We start from the raw sequence: 14,482 nt of genomic DNA on the forward strand, positions 1-14,482 counted from the left end.
TGGTTCTGAAAATGGGACTGTTTGCAGCCACACTTTTCGAGAGGGGAGGGGTTGATAGGGAGAGACAGAGAGACACCTGTAGCACTGCTTCACCACTCGCAAAGCTTCCCCCCTACAGGTGGGGCGGGGGGCTTGAACCCGTGTCCTTGTGGATTGTAACATGTGTGCTCAACCAGGTGTGCCACCACCCCCAGCCACACTTTCTATGTTTCTTTCACACTGGATCTGGAAGCTGAGTTGATTCTGAAGATGGGGAGGTGTTGCCCCCTGGTGGCCACACTTTGTATGTACCTTTTGCACACTGCACCAGGCTTAGGCTTTATTTCCTGGATTTATATTGCCTGTAATGTCCTTCAACATGAGCCACGGTGGGACCGGGTGGTGGGGCACCTGGATGAGAACATGTGTTACAGTGCACATGAACTCAGGTTCGAGCCCCCAGTCCTCACCTGCAGGGGAAAGCTTCATGAGTGGTGAAGCAGGGCTGCAGGTATCTCTCTGTCTCTCTCCCTCACTATCTTCCCCTTCCCCTCTCCATTTTTGACTGTCTCTATCCAATAATAAATAAAGATAATTAAAAAAAATTTAAAACCCCAACATGATCCACAGTCAACACAGCACTACACAAGCCTCTGGAAACATCTTTTCTACCTTCAGGGAAGTGCATTAAGCTGTGAATTTCCCCAGCTTAGGGAGCCAGACTTGGAGAGGGGGGCTGTTACTATTTGAAGGATCCTAATCCGGAGGTCATGTTCTGGAGGACTCACCTGAAGACGCGCTTTGGATTTTTTTTTCACCACAGAAATCTGCTTCTGAAGCTCCCTGATCTTCTCTTGGGGAACGTGACTTGCCAGGGACAACCCTTCTTTTCCTTTGCTAATCACTTTGCCTTACCTTCTTTCTCTGTACTGACAAAAACCTTCCATTTGGTGCCTCTCCTGGAGATAGCTCCCACTAGCTAGCTAGGAGGATGCCTAACTCATGAATTATCTAATCGGGCCAAGTAGACTTCCACATTTACTTGGTTGAATTTCACTTTTTTTTTTTTTAAGAGTGACAAGTTCCTTCACATATATTAGATAAAATAACACCAGCTTAGCTTATTTGTAAGGGGTGGGAGAACTGGTTTATTTACTGATGTTATTTTTTTCTTTCATGTGCATATATTATTAACTTTTTTCTTATTCATATATGCCTTTAAATATCTATATTTTTCTGTTTAAATATTTATTTTAATGAGGGAAATACAGAGAGCGTGGCTCAGCTCTGATTTATGGTGGTGCTGGGGATTGAACTTGGAACCTTGGAGCTTCAGGCATGAGAGTCTTTTGCAGAACCATTATGAGGTCTCCCCAGCCCCCCACACATTGCCTTTTGAAATTGTTTTTTAAAAGTAAAAACTTTGGGCTAGAAGACAGCACAGTGGTTTACACAAGACTTTCATGTCTGATGCTCTGAGGCCCCAGATTCAAACCCCAGCACCACCATAAGCCACAGTTGACAAGTGCTCTGGTTAAAAAAAAGAAAGAAATGGAGGATGAGTAAGAGGGGGAGGGGAAGGAGCAGATAATATTTAGTTAAAAGAATAATGACGGGGACGGGAGGTGGTGCACAACGATCTAGGTTCAATCCTCCAGTCCCCATCTGTAGGGGGGAAGCTTTGCAAAAGGTAAAGCAGAGCTGAAGTTGCCTCTCTCTTCTCTCTCTTTTCTCTCTCTCTCTCTCTTTCTCTCCCCTCTCCCTCTCAATTTCACTCTATCCTAACAACTGAAATAAATATTTAAAATATGAAACAGTCACCTGCTGAGAATCTTTACATATACTATAAGATAGATAAAATTTGTATTAATAAACTGAAAGAAAATTATTGGATGCTTTCACTCATATAAGAAATATAAAAAACTAAAGCAAAAGACTAGGCAAAAATAAAGAAGTAAAATAAATTTATACCAAAGACCTTATTCACCGAAGAAATGTTAGCAATAAATTTTAACTGTTGGTCTCCAAGACATGAGGTTGGCTGAGAAAACTGTGAGAGATCCTCGCCTCTACTGAACAGAAAATGAAGAGCTGATGAAGGTCTGCCATGCTTGGGGGAGCTGCCTTGTGTTTGCCGCTTGAGGAAGACTTTCTGGGACAACTCTTGGCGTCTGCCTCGGGTCAACACTCTGAGCCAGACTTTTATGGCACTTAAAGAAGCTTTTACGGTTCCTAAAAGGACATGCAGGCCCGTCCCTGACGTGGGAATAGGCTGCACAGTGGGTTCCGTGTTTGGGGTGGGGGGCAATGCATGCATGGTCTAGAGAACTTTGGGCCTATAGTTCCTTTCACCGGGAAGTGACAGTGAAGTTGTGGAGAAGGAAGGAGACACTCTGCTTTGTGGCAAGCTGCCACATTCATTCAAGCAGTCTGGTGATGTTGACAGCCCACATTTTTCATGCATCCAAATGATATTTAGGGAGCACCTGATCTAGAATTTGGGGAAACAAACAAACACAACACCACAATGTAAAGAGGCTTAGATAAGTTACAAAAAATGTACAGACAGCAACTGGTAGAGAAAATCAAAAAGTATCCCACACTCTTTGGAAAGACTGATGAAATAAAAGGTTTCTAGTCTCCACAACTCTTCAAAAATGAAATAATGGTAGAAGTTATACAGGAAAGAGACTGGCAAGATAGCCCACCCGGGAGGGTGCCTGCTTGGCCACGTACCACCCAGGTTCAAGCCTGACCCCCACCACAACAAAGGAAGCTTCAGTGCTGTAGTGTCTTTTTCTCTTTTTCTTTTTAACTAAAAAAGTAAATTTGGAGCACTAAAGCCCTGCTGATAAGATAGAAAGTAGGGGCCAGGCAGCGGCGCATCTGGTTAAGCGCACACATTACAGTGCACAAGGACCAGGTTCAACCCCCTGGTCCCCACCTGTAGGGGGAAAGCTTCACAAATGGTAAAGCAGGGCTGCAGGTGTCTCACTGTCTCTCTCTCCCTCTCTCTCCCCTTTCCTCTCAATTTCTCTCTCTATAGCTAATAAAATAAAAAAATAATTGAATTCAAAAAGATAGAAAATAAGGGGGTGGAGAGAGAGGGGGAGGGAAAAAGAGGGAGGGGAGCATACAGTTATGTGTGAAATGGCCCTCAAATGTAGTATCGGTAAATAACAACAACAACAACCACCTGGGAGACATGTTAGAAATACAAATCCCCAGATTCTGCCCAAAACTATGAATAGGAGAGTCTGGGAGGTCTGGCCCTGCTATCTATGTTTTTTTAAAAAAATTAAAGATGATTGGGATTCCAGTTTTGAGGACTATGGGTGTCCTTTATAATGAAAAATAATTCCACCAAGCGGCACTTTTCCACACCAGAGAGAGGTATATTTGCTTTGCAACTGCTATATGACCCTGTGAGGTGCCACTCTAACACGGGAAACTGTAAGGGAATTGGTTCTGTAATTGCAGGAAAACCCCACAGGTTGGAGTCCTAATCTGAGGACTAGTAAAACATCTGTTTTTCAATTACATGACAGTTCCGCAAGGTGACTGTTTAACTTGAATAGTACACAAAGCACACCTGATGTGTCATTTACAGGGACAATTCATTAGGTGAACGATATTTTATAATGCAAAATAAACTGATTCACATTCACATCAATATGGGTTAAGATTTCTTAGATAGTAAGCCAAGTAAGAAAAAAAAAGTAAGCCAAAGTAAGCCAAAAGAAGATGAACCACTACTGGCATTCTAACCCAAGCAACTAACAACAAAAACATATATGATTTGTGATTACACAAAAATGCCTTAGAGTGGCACTCTAATTTGAGATAAAGGGGAAAAATTCTCTGATCTGCAATTACAGGAAAATACTGTTGGGTGGCATTAAACCAGAACAATATGGAAAATATGTATCTATGTGAAATTACATGAAAATTCTACCCAGTGACATTGTAACCAGATTAGTAGGAAAGACATCTTTGCAACTATATGAGGAGTCCAGTAGGCGGCACTATAACCTACACAATAAATTAAAAAAAACTGTTCTGCAGCTAGCTAAGCGCACATGGCGCAAAGTGGTGTAAGGATCCTGGTTGGAGCCCCGGGGGGGCCCCCCACCTGCGGAGTGGGGGGTGGTTGCTTCATGGGCGGTGAAGCAGGTCTGTAGGTGTCTATCTTTCCTCTTCTCTGTCATACCCTCCTCTCTCGATTTCTCTCTGTCCAATACAACAACGACAGTAGCAACAACAAGGGAAAAAATAGCAGTGGATTCCAAGTCCAGATATAGAAAGATAACCTTGAAAGCAAACAAAAAACTGTTCTGCAGTTACACAAATCTCCACACGATGGCACTCTAACACAGAAAAGAAAACAAATCTGCAATTACACGAAAATTCCACAAGATGTCGCTCCTACACAAGAAATAATAAACATGCAATTACATAAACATTCCACAAGATGGCAATAAAACATAAGAAATGGAACTCTATACCTACTGCGATATAGAAAATGTCCACTAGATGGCAGGCAAACATAAGAAATACAGGGAAATTGAATTTATTTTAAATTTACTTCATTGAAGTACAAATAATCTTTTTTAAAAAAATGTATTATTTGATAGAGATAAATTGAGAGGGGATGGGAGATAGAGAGAGACACCTGCAGCCCTGCTTCACCACTTGTGAATTCAGGTCCTTGTGCATTGTAATATGCATGCTTAACCAGGGGCACCATTGCCTGGCCCCCAGCACAAATAATCTTTTGTTTTTTAAATAATTTTTAAATGTATTTATAAAATAAAAATATTGATAAGATCATAGGATGAGAAGGGTATAATTCCCACCACCAGAACTCCGTATCCAATCCCCTTCCTTGACAGCTTTCCTATTCTTTATCCCTCTGGGAGTATGGACCCAGGGTCATTATGGGGTGCAAAAGGTGGAAGGTCTGGCTTCTGTAATCCTAGCACAAATAATCTTTTTTTTTTTTTTGCCCCCAGGGTTATTGCTGGGGCTCAGTGCCTGCACCATGAATCCACTGCTCCTAGAGGCCATTTTTTCCCCTTTTGTTGCCCTTTTTTTTTAGCATTGTTGTGGTTATTATTATTGTTGCTATTGATGTCACTGTTGTTGGATAGGACAGAGAGAAATGGAGAGAGAAGGGGAAGACAGAGTGGGGGGGAGAGAAAGATAGACACCTGCAGACCTACTTCACCACTTGTGAAGCCAGTCCCTGCAGGTGGGGAACCTGGGGCTTGAACCAGGATCCTTACGCTGTTCTTGCGCTTCACACCATGTGTGCCTAACCCAATGCACTACCGCTTGACCCTCCAGCACAAATAATCTTAAAGAACCTGTGCTGCTTTTTCTTTTTTTTTTTCTTTCTTTCTCCCCCCCTCCCCCACAAGCACTGATCAGCTCTGGCTTATGGTGATTCAGGGGACTGAATCTGGGACTTTGGAGCCCCAGGCATGAAAGCCTCTTTTGCATAAACATTATGCTATCTACCCCCCTACTGCTCATGTATGTATGTATGTATGTATGTATGTATGTATGTATGTATGTATGTTTGTATTGGATAGTGATAGCCAGAAACTGAGAGGGGAGGGGGAAATAGAGAAAGACAGGGGCCAGGTGGTGGCGCACCTGGTTGAGCGCACATATTACAGTGCACAAGGACCTGGTTTAAAGCCCCCAGTCCCCACCTGCAGGGGGAAAGCTTCACAAGTGGTGAAGCAGGTCTGCAGGTCTCTCTCTCTTTATCACCCCTGTCCTCTCAATTTCTGTCTGTCTCTATCCAATAAATAAATAAAGATAATAACAAAAAATTTTAAAAAGAGAGAGAAAGACAGAGAGACACCTGTAGCTTGTTTCATCACTTGTAAAGCTTCCCCCCTGCAGATAGGGACCAGGGGCTTGAGCCCGGGGCCTTGCGCACTGTAATGTGTGTGTTTAGCCAGGTGCGACACCACCTGGCCCCTTGCTGCTTTTCCCTGTAACTTTCCCCTAATATTTGCTCTCTCAGGTAGAGACCAAATACAGACTTTCTAATTGCTCAGCATCTACTACAGTAGCTGGAATATATCAAATACGTGTTAAAAGTGGGGAGGTCAGTGAAGGTCAGATAATTGAAGAACACAAACAGAAGAAAAAAGAAGAGTCTTTCAGATCTAGTCCCAGGCCTTCCCAGTTGCACAGGTGGGATGAAATGTAGAAGAAAACGGGGCTGAGACCAAAATAGTGACAGTCATTTCAACATTTTCTAAGGTGAGACTTTCAAAGAAAGTGAAATAAGAGACAAGAAAAAATAGCAAAGCTTATTTAAAAGAAAGAAGTTCCTTGAGAAGATCAGGTTTGACTGTGTTTTCAAAAGTCTTAGAAACTTGCACTTAAATATTCTGCAACTTGGTTTTTGCTCCTGGGGTCTGGACAAAGTGCACTGGCATTCCCTCGGGATTCATCTTGCACTACAGGAGGTTGGGCGAGCCAGCAGGCAGGTACAAGGTAAGGGGCCTGCAGCCTCTGCCTCGTGGTCACCACAGCTCTACCCATAGCCCCGAGACCATTTCTCAGCCAGCACACCCGGGCTGGCCTGGCTGATTTCTTTTGCTGCCTTCCTTTCCATTTTGCCTTTTGGAAAGGAATTTTTTTTTCATTGCCACCAAGGTTATCACTGGGGCCTGGTGCCAGCACTATGAATCTACCCCTCCCAGCAGCTATTCTTCCTTCCTTCCTTTCTTTTTTCTTTTCTTCCTATTTTATTGGATAGAACAGAGAGAAATTGGGAGCGGAGGGGCAATAGGGGGAGATGTTGGGGAATTATACAGATGTAGTCTTTGCCCTCAGGTTTTGCCACTTCCTGCTATATTCTCAGGTGCTTTCCCCAACCAATCCTGTCCTGACACATCACTCCTGGTTGTTGCCCTATAAAGCCCTCCCACTTCCGCTCCTTCTCTCTCTCTCTCTCTCTCTCTCTCTCTCTCTCTCTCTCCCTCCCGGTGGTGCAGTAGCGGGGGATGGCCATTTTGGCTGGCTCCACATGGCCTGAACCACGCACCTGACCCAGCAATAAAGGATTGTATTCCCTTTCTGCTCCAAACCTCCTTTTTCTGCATCCCGCCGCCGCCAAGTGACAGGGAGAGAAAGACACTGGCAGACCTGCTTCACTGCTTGTGAAGTGTCTCCCCTGTAGATGGGGAGCAGGGGGCTTGAACCTGGGTCCTTGTGCATGGTAATATGTGTACTTAACTAGGTGTGCCACAAACTGGCCCCAAGAAATATTATTTATTTTGGATAGAGACAGAGAAATGGAAAGGGAAGGGGAGATAAAAAGGGAGAGAGAGGGCAGGGGTAGATAGCATAATGGTTATGCTAAGAGATTCTCATGCCTGAGGCTCCAAAGTCCCAGGTTCAATCCCCCGCACCACCATAAGCCAGAGCTGAGCAGTGCTCTGGTGTTTCTCTGTGTGTGTCTCTCTCTCTGCATCACTCTCAATGATGAAGGCTATTTGGAAGTAGTAATAGATGTAGGTGTGACTTAGAAAAGAAGAGAAGGCAGGACCATAGAGAAAATGGGCAAATATATATAAACATAGTCATAGAAATAACAGTCATCCTGGGACTGGGTGGTGGCGCACCTAGTTGAACGCACATGTTACAGTGCTAAAGGACCCAGGTTCAAGCCCCCAGTCCCCACCTGCAGAGGGAAAGCTTTGCAAGTGGTGAAGCAGGGCTGTAGGTGTCTCTCTTTATCTCCCCCTCTCTATCTCCCCTACTCTCTCGATTTCTGGCTTTCTCTATCCAATATATAAAGATAATAATAATAATAGAAATAACAGGCAACCCATAACTGTGACCCTGGGAGAATTACTGCAGTTTCCAGTTTCCAGTGGAGGGAACTCTGGTGGTGGCAATGGTGTGGAATTTTACCCTTTATCTCATAATTTTGCAAATCAATATTCAATCATTAATAAAATAAAGGGAAGGAGAGAGAAACAGAGACACCTGCAACACTGCAAGTGGGGACCGGTGGCTTGAACCCGGGACCTTGTGCACTGTAATGTGTGTGCTTAAGCAGGTGTGCCACTACTCGGCCCTATTGGAAAGGAATTTTCACTTGTGTCCTGAAATGAAAAGCTAAAGCTAGACCAAAATGAGAAGTCAAGTGGTGGAGTTACAGGCATCAGTACGTAGGGTGTAGGGTGCTTTGAAAAAGGCTTTGGGGTCCCCCCACCCCAAGCTGCCCAGCAGCGGCCTAGGCCCTCTGCTGCTCACACAGCTGGAAGCGCCTGGCGTCCCCTGGCTCAGACTCCAAGGACATTACAGGATGCCCTATTTCCTGGCTGCTAGCCTATTTAAAAATAAAAACGGGTTTACAAGACCCTGGCATGTGTGCTGTCATTAGTCACTGCTTCTTTCCCTGGAGGTTCAGCTTAGGCAGCCCAAGTGCTCTGCTTTCTCCTCGCCCACAGCTGGCTCGGCTCTCCAGATGTGCAGAGCTCAGCCCTTCTCCCAGAATCTTCTTCCAAGTCTGTCAGCACTTCTGTCCCTCAAACACATTGGGCCACCAGTGCGCTTCGCTCACCTGACTTCTGTGGAGGTCAAGAGCATTACACCCCTTACACCCCCCGGCCCTTCCCTGTGCGAGGAGTGCCCACCCCAGCTCCTCACGAGAGCTATGCAGGGGTACTGACCTGACTCCCACCTTGTTGTTACCGGCCTTCTGCCTGCTCGCTTCAGCCTCTTCTTGTTTTGTTCCTCCAACCTTCCCACACACTCTTAGCTCGGGCCCGGCAGTCATGCTTTCTGCAGTCTCTGCCCAGGTCTTCAGACAGGTGTCCCCTCATCCATGCTCGGTAGACACCGCCTCCCTGCGCCTCTTCCACAGGATCCAGCTTCACTTCTCCTTCCTCAGAATCACCATTTCAAAAACCTGTGTCTGAATCCCTCACGGGAATGGGGGAGCCCTCCAGGTAGGCATCTCAAACAGATCTTGGAACAGTGCAGGGCACACACACACTGGATGAGGTGGTCTCCAGCCATGCTAATATTGTAAGCATCACAAGCGCTTGGGGAATTTTCTTGTGCTTATTGCATCTGTGGAAGTACACACAACCATAGTTAATCACCCCAAACTATGGCCCTTAGGAAGTTTTTGCTACGGGACTTTTCAAGGAACTCTGTTAATCTCAAGTTCCTGTCTAGGCTAAGGGCAGGTGGGAAATAAAGGCCTCCTGAAGTTGGCTTCAGTCTTTGAAAGTCTAAACCTCTTAGCAGTGAACACGTTGAAGGAAGTACCTCAGCCATGGGATAACTATTACTGTAGATGTTAATGTGGTATCAGTTTCTTTGAAATGAAGCAAATCCATACAGTTCAGACAGACTTGGGCTAACCACACTTCACTCACTTCATGGTCACTTGTAGTGCAATCACTGCAGGACTGTGGATTCTCTTAGTCCAGGGCTTCCCAAGTGGACATGGTTTCTGCTCCCAAGGGGAAGCTTGGCAAAGGTCTGGGGACATTCTGGGTAGTCACAACTTGGTTTAGGAGGAGGGGGTGGGGTTCCTGGCTTCTAGTGGGTGGAGGTCAGGGTGCTGTCAACATCCTACAGTCCACAGGATCCCACCCCCCCATGGTCCCTTCCAAAATGCCAACAGGACTGAGATTGAGAAATTCTATCTTAGGCTATGTGAGCAAATAACACACCGCCTTAAAATTAAGAGAATATGCGCTATTTGTAGAAGCTTTGGAAATTACAGAGAAGCGCAGAGATGAAAAATTGCTAAGAACTGGGTGGGGGTAGACAGCATAATGGTCATGTAAGAAGACTCTCCGGGTCAGGCGGTAGCACAGCGGGTTAAGCGCACGTGGCGGAAAGCGTAAGGACCCTAGTTCGAGCCCCCGGCTCCCCACCTGCAGGGGAGTCACTTCACAGTCGGTGAAGCAGGTCTGCAGGTGTCTATCCTTCTCTCCCCCTCTCTGTCTTTCCCTCCTCTCTCCATTTCTCTCTGTCCTATTCAACAACAACGACATCAACAACAACAATAATAACCACAACAAGGCTACAACAAGGGCAACAAAAGGGAAAAAAATGGCCTCTGGGAGCAGTGGATTCACTGAGCCCCAGCAATAACCCTGGAGGCAAAAGAAAAAAAGAAGACTCTCATGCCTGAGGCCCCCAAGTCCCAGGTTCAATTCCCTGCACCACCATAAGCCGGAGCTGAGCAGTGCTCTGGTTAAAATAATAATAGTAATTAAAATAAAAATAAAAAAATAAAATAAAACCAAAGGGAAGAAAAAAGAAATTGCTAGGAACTATTGATCTTTCGGGGTGGGAGCTTTCTTGCATGTCTTGCACATTTATTTATTTACTTATTTATTTTTAAAGACTTTATTTATTTATTAATGAGAAATATAGGAGAGAGAGAAAGAACCCAACATCACTCTGGTACCTGTGCTGCAGGGGATTGAACTCAGGACCTCATGCTTGAGAGTCTAGTGCCTTAGCCATTGTGCCACCTCCCGGACCTGTCTTGCACATTTATTACTAGTAACAAAAGTTAACTGTGCTAGAGATAGTATTTTCTCGTTCATCTGTACTTAACTGGGCCTCATGGTCCACATTTCTGTTGTTAGGTATTAGACCCAGACCCATGAGAGCAGACCCACTCTTCCACATGATTTTCAATGCCTTCAATCTGTTGTATGGATTTACTGTTATTACTTTTTAAAAATTCTGTTTTGACAAGAGTACCACTCAGCTCTGGCTTGTGGGAGCCCTGGGGATTGAACCTGTGATTGCCAAGTCTCAGGCATGAAAGTCTGTTGCATATCCACTGTGCATCACTCAAGTCCAGATGCACTGTTATTACTTCTTTGTGATTAAAAGTATTTACAAGACTGTAGGATTATAGTGTATAGCTCCACACCACACTCATCTCCAGAGCACTGTGTCTCCACCCTCCCACCTCCCAAAGATAACCACCGGAGTCCTCACAAGTCTTACACTTTGCTTGCTTCTGTTCTGTTTCTACCAGAGCACTATTCAGCTCTGGCTTATGGTGGTGTAGGCAACTGAACCTGAGACTTTGGAGCCTCAGGCATGAGAGTCTCTCTGCATAACCATTATGCTATCTAACTTCCACCCTCTCCTTCCCCCCCCACAATTTCACATAAATCAGATCTCTAGATTCCACATATGAGAGAACCCATCTGGTAGCTGTCTTTCATCTCTTTACTTATTTTCTTAAGCATAATCATCTTTTTTATTGCAGTGTAGTCTTCCATGGAATATATATATCCCATAACTTTTTCACCCAGTCATCTGTTGATGGGTATCTAGGATGCTTCTACTCTTTGGCAATTATGAATAAGACAGCTATGGGGAGTCGGGCTATAATAGCACAGCGGGTTAAGCGCACGTGGCACAAAACTCGAGGACCAGCATAAGGATTCTGGTTCAAGACCCTGACTCCCCACCTACAGGGGGTTCGCTTCACAAGTGGTGAAGCAGATCTGCAGGTGTCTATCTTTCTCTCCCCGTCTCTATCTTCCTTTCTCTAATTCTCTCTGTCCTATCTGGCAACAACAACATCAATAACAACAATAATAACCACAACAATGGTAAAAACCAGGGCAACAAAAAAGGAAAATAAATAAATAAAATATTTATTTTTTAAAAAGACAGCTATGAACACATGTATCTCTTCGAATTAATGTTTGAGTGTCCACAGAATAAATGCCTAAGAGTGGTATTGCTGGGCCATAAGGTAATTCCATTTTTATTTGTTTAAGGACTGTCCATACTGTTAATTATCCCCTGCCATCAGGTGTTCATGTTTCCTGATTTTATTTATCATTCTCAATGTGTTGAGGATAGAAGAACAGTCTGGTATCTAACTTTTAAAAAATATTTTATTTACTTTTAATGAAAGAGAAAGAGAGGCCAGAACACTGCTCAGCTCTGGTTTATAGTGGGCTGGGGATTGAACGTAGGACCTTAGAGCCTCAGACATGAGGGTGTAGTCATGATGGTCCCATTCTGGTGCTACTGAGAGGTTTAGCAGTGGGCAGTAGAGCCTCGGGCAAGAAAGTTTTCCTGCAGATCATTATGCTATTTCCCTTCCCCTGCCTTTCTCCTTACCAGAGCAGTGCTCAGCTCTGGTTTATGGTGGTGCTAGGGACTGTGTGTTTTGGGCATGAAAGTCTGTTTCGTAAACCACTGTGTTACTCCCCTGGTCCAAGGGATGGGATTCTTAAAGTGAAGAGACTATGGAATGGATAGCAGAATAAGTTCCTTCCTTTTTTCCCTTCCTTCCTCCCTTCCTCCCTTCCTCCCTTCCTTCCTTCCTTCTTTCCTTCCTTCCTTCCTTCCTTCCTTCCTTCCTTCCTTCCTTCCTCCCTCCCTCCCTCCCTCCCTCCCTTCCTTCCTTCCTTCTGTTGCCACCAGGGTTATCACTGGGGCTTGATGACTGCACAATAAACCTAGCACTCCTGGCAGCCACCCTCCCTTTTTTTTTCTTGATAGGAAAGAGAAATTGAAAGGGCAGGGGGAGACAGAGAGGGAGAGACAAAGAGAGACACCTGCAGCACTGCTTCACTGCTTGTGACGCTTCTCCCCAGAAGGTGGATCGCAGGAACCTGGATCTTTGAACATTATAACGTGTGCACTCAACTAGGTGGGCTATTGCCCAGTCCCCCCCAGAATAAGATAGTTACAAATACCAGCTAGTTCAGCCTCTTAGAAGTAGGAGCATGCCAGAGGTCCCAGAGGCCACAGGTTCAGTATTTGGCACCATCTGATGGCAGAGCCGAGCAGTGCTGTCCTATTTAATGATAAATAGATCTTTCTTTCTTTCTTTCTTTCTTTCTTTCTTTCTTTCTTTCTTTCTTTCTTTCTTTCTTTCTTTCTTTCTTTCTTTCTTTCTTTCTTTCTAAAAGAGGGCTGCCACTGTCCCAAACAGATCTTATTTGGCTATGAGTGTATTTCTGTTTAGCAGATATTTTTCCTCCTCTTATCAGGTGACATGTAATATTCAAGTATAGCTAACTTTACATTACATATCTTTGTATTTAAGTCCTGAGAAATTAAGGAAAAGAGTTAAAACCACCCTGTGTATTTTGCATCCTCTTTTGGGGGGAGGGTTAGTGTTTTTCCGTTCTCTATGTCATGGATGCAATATGTTAGGAAGACTCACAACCTTTATTGTCTTTACTTAAGACATTAAGTATAGTCTGAGGAGTGGCAAACGGGTGCCAAGCTGAAAGGGGATGGACTTAAGATGTTTGATTTTCTGTGTCAACTTGGCTTGGCCACAGTGCCCAGATGTTTAGTCAGACATTATTCAGGATGGTTCTTTGAGTGTGTTTTTGGATGAGATTTACATCTAAACGGTAGAAAATGGATTGCCCTGGCTTCATTCACTCAGTTGAAAGTCTGAGTGAAACAAAAGGCTGACCTCCCCTGAGCAAGAAGGAACTCTGCCAGCAGATGACCTTTGGACGTGACTGTAACGTTGGCTCTTGTCTGAGTTTCCAGACTGATGACCCACCCTGCAATTTCAGACTCGCCAGCCGCTGCGACTGTGTGGACCAGTTCCTTAAAATAAACCCCTTACAAGGTATGTACACATTCTGCTGTTGTTTCTCTGTAGCAGTGACTAATACAAAAGGCAAAAATACTTTCTGTACCTTTTAGAAACATAGTGAACCAGATTTTCTTTTTTAAAAAAATTTTATTTATTTTATTTTTGAGAGAGATGCAGAGAGAGAGACACACACAGAGAAAAACACCAGAGCACTGCTCAGCTCTGACTTATGGTGGTGTGGGGGATTGAACCTGGGCCTTAGGAGCCTCAGGCATGAGAGTCTGTTTGCATAACCATTATGCTGTCTCCCCTGCCCAAGATTTCCTTATTTGAAGTCAAAAGCATCACAACTGCTAACATGAGAAGACTTGTAATATAACACTGTCTGGGTGTGATGTTGCCTGTAGGTCCATGTATATGTTCTTTTCCAAGTTAAGACCATTTCATTCTCACCACAGTGTTCTAACTATGAAAAACTGTTTTTGTTTATTTTGATGCTGGGGATCAAACCCAGGGCCTCAGCCATGCAAAGCATGTACCACTTAGCGATATGCCGGTAGCGTTTTCCTGAGTAGATTCTTTATGCTCATGTGTGAGTGTTAAATTGTACCTACTAATTTAAACAACTATTGAGAGGTTGTACTTTTTGCTACTAATATATTGTGAACCATATTCATACAGCATCTTACTCTCAACTATCTTTGCATTCCTTGAGAATACTTATACAATTTCTGGTTGTTCAAATGACTACTGTACAGTTTTGTTTTGTTTTGACGTTTGTGTGTGTGTGTGTGTTCTAGAACACTTCACATTAACACTGGATTTGTTGAAAGCGCACAGGGGCTGCTGAAACAGTACAATGGTTATGCAAAGAGCCTTTCAACCCTGAGGCACCAAAGCTCC

At 44.2% G+C, this 14,482-nt stretch overlaps 1 long non-coding RNA gene across 3 annotated transcripts in view; it reads right to left on the reverse strand.

Annotated features, from left to right (window-relative positions):
* Positions 1-8,977: 8,977 nt before the first annotated feature.
* LOC132535790 (uncharacterized) overlaps positions 8,978-14,482 on the reverse strand; it is a 345,179-nt gene continuing 339,674 nt past the window's right edge. For all 3 annotated transcript variants that reach the window (XR_009547498.1, XR_009547499.1, XR_009547500.1), the window contains one exon: positions 8,978-9,087. This is a non-coding gene — a long non-coding RNA (uncharacterized LOC132535790). The remainder of the gene's footprint in view (positions 9,088-14,482) is intronic.

The sequence above is a fragment of the Erinaceus europaeus genome, chromosome X (assembly GCF_950295315.1).
Source record: "Erinaceus europaeus chromosome X, mEriEur2.1, whole genome shotgun sequence".
Lineage (NCBI taxonomy): Eukaryota > Metazoa > Chordata > Mammalia > Eulipotyphla > Erinaceidae > Erinaceus > Erinaceus europaeus.